This window comes from Pelodiscus sinensis, chromosome 4 (genome assembly GCF_052426305.1).
Source record: "Pelodiscus sinensis isolate ZL-2025 chromosome 4, ASM5242630v1, whole genome shotgun sequence".
NCBI lineage: Eukaryota > Metazoa > Chordata > Testudines > Trionychidae > Pelodiscus > Pelodiscus sinensis.
This window is the reverse complement of record NC_143055.1, coordinates 8,894,689-8,897,361: the sequence shown is the minus strand read 5'-3', so window position 1 is coordinate 8,897,361 and position 2,673 is coordinate 8,894,689.

Here is a 2,673-nt window from a genome sequence, read left to right as displayed (position 1 = left end):
CACGAGGACACAGTCGGCAGCAAAAATTTCCATAGCAAACAAGCCTTCTGCCTATAAATACTGTGGCAGAGGAGTACAGGTAGTTCGGAATAGGAGGAGTACAGGAAGTTCGGAATAGGAAGCCTAATCCGAACTACCTAGTTCGTGTCGCGTGTAGCCGCGGGCATGGAGTCCAAACTAGCGGACATTTAAAAATGGCGGTTCCCGGCAACATGCAAATGAAGCCCGGGAAATTCAAATCCTAGGCTTCATTTGCAACTCCGGTTGACTTCATTAACCACCCTAGTTCGAACTAGGGTGGTAGTGTAGACATACCCTTAGTTACTGAGCAGCAGCCTCTAGCAGCCTATGCAGGGAACAGGAACCCACTCACCAAACTCCTGCAGCCCGCTGCCTTTGGTTTACCACAATACACTTAAAGGCAACGTCTACATGACGAGTTTTTGTGGCAGAAAATATGCTAATGAGGAAACCACCCTCAAACTAGGGTGGTAGTGTAGACATACCCATGGTTATTTGGGTGTGGCCATGGCTCCTTGGAGAAGGTTAGTATCCTCAAGATACTGTACTCAAGCTCTCTTGGGGGAGCAACGCAGTGAAGACGTGCGCTAGGACAGGTTGCCTATATGGAAAATGTGCCAAGTAGCGTGATGGAGAGATTGCCTTGCACTGAAATGAAAAGGATTAAACCAGCCCTGGGAAAGAGTTGAGGCTGGAAGCTAACTGGGAGAGGGCTTGTAGCAGCTGGAAGCCCAACAGTGCTGTATCAACAGATGTCTAGTCAGGAAGTGCTCACTGAAGGGAGAGGGACCCAGCTGCCTGCTAGCAGGATCTCTTTGACAGAGCCGCCCTAGGGGAGGGCAAGGTGAGCCAAGGGAGCTCATGTCTGAATAAATCCCAGGCCAAGGCCCAGCAACCATGGCTCAGAGTGGTACTAGGGCTGCTGAGGAGCGGCCAGGGCAGGCGAAGGCTGCAGGTCTGCATCTTCTTGCCAATGATGAGTGGCCATTTCAGACTGAAATTTGCCTGAGGCAGGGGCTAGCTGATGACTGGCAGTGGGTCATTGAGGCAAGGTGGGGATCAGAGGTTGGGGGTTCCCTGAGAGGGGAAGGCCCCAGAGCATAGATCACTTCCACGGGCGGTACTGAGGTCTGGGTGTGATGCAGGGCCGGATGAGTTTGGACAACAGACAAAAAGGTAATAACTGGCAAAACAGCATGAAGAGAGGGTGTGTTCTGAGGCTGGACTAAGCCAATTCACCAGCAGGAGGTGCCATGGTGGTGAGTCATGGACCACTACAGTAGCCATGAAGAATTGGTGGATATCTCCACTAAGCATGATACATTAGACCAGTGGTCCCCAATGTGGTGCCTGCAGGTGCCATGGCACCCGCCGGGGCATTTATGTGCACCCACCTAGTGCTACCCCTGGGCGCATGGCGCATGCACGGCCCCCCAAAAAATGTTGGGGACCACTGCATTAGACCTTGTCTCTCTAATAAGCTAGCTATGGCCATGCAGTGTTTTGTTCCCTGTTAAATTAAAGAACTCCTCGACCCGCCTTCCACTGCAGGTGGCCCTGCACAATATTCTCTCCCAGGCACAAAGTCTTGAAGAACAGACAAAGGCTGTTCACTGTACCTGATGTTCTTCAGAGTCACCTCAGTGCATTCCCTCTTCCTACCCACCTTACCTTCTATCTCAGAGGGCTCGCCTCACCTTTGGGATTCATGACTCTGGAGAGAGAGCAGAGGTGGGTAGGAGCTGCAGGTCTGCAATTTTATACACACTTGCATGTTAAGTGTCCTCTAGAAGACAATCACACAGCCCCAATAAGGCACAGTTTAGATAGAATTTCTGTGACTCAGTGCTTTATCCCACACATGGATATACAATTCCCATAGGACAACCCTTACCAGTAAGTAACCTTGATTTACAGGTGTCCCACAATTCTTTGGTGTTATTAAAAAGCATCAAGATATCCTCTCTTTCTCCAACAGATGTAAAAAATGTGTAAAATAGACAATAAAATTGGTGATTCCAATACATTAAGAAAGGAAAAATTGTCAAAGATGACATACTGGCTGTTTCCCAGGTAACTACTGGCTTAGCTTTCCTCAGATTTCACTGGAGTTCAGTTAATTTACGCATTGCCTGACTGCTGGCCTGGAGTTAATAAAGTCTGTTGGAGAGGAGGAAGACCTACGGTCAAACATCCACGTTAAATGCATTGGATGACCCATTAGATCAAATCAGAGGTGATGCACCTTTTGGTCAGTCTCCATGCCGACAATAAGAGTACAATGGTGACACAATAGTTCCAATAATAGTTCCAATGATGACTAAACCCTCTAGCTAATTAGCTGTACAAGTCTGCTTTGGAAATAAAAGATAGTGGCCTCTTTATATAAATAAGTGATCTTTATAAGAATGAAAATGATATCATCAGATTGGAGCCAACTCATATAGAGCAGATGTGCGTCATTTGCTGACCCAGCAGTAACCCTCACGATGAGTCACACAGCAGTCTCTCTACTGGCAGAGTGCTCCCGTGGATGCAGACCCTGGTAACCTGCATTGATACAGTTTAAAGACACTGCCTAATCCAGTAATAACAGTGCCATTAATGTGTGTTCCTGGACAAGACCTATGTCTGAAAGTCTGTACATGCTCT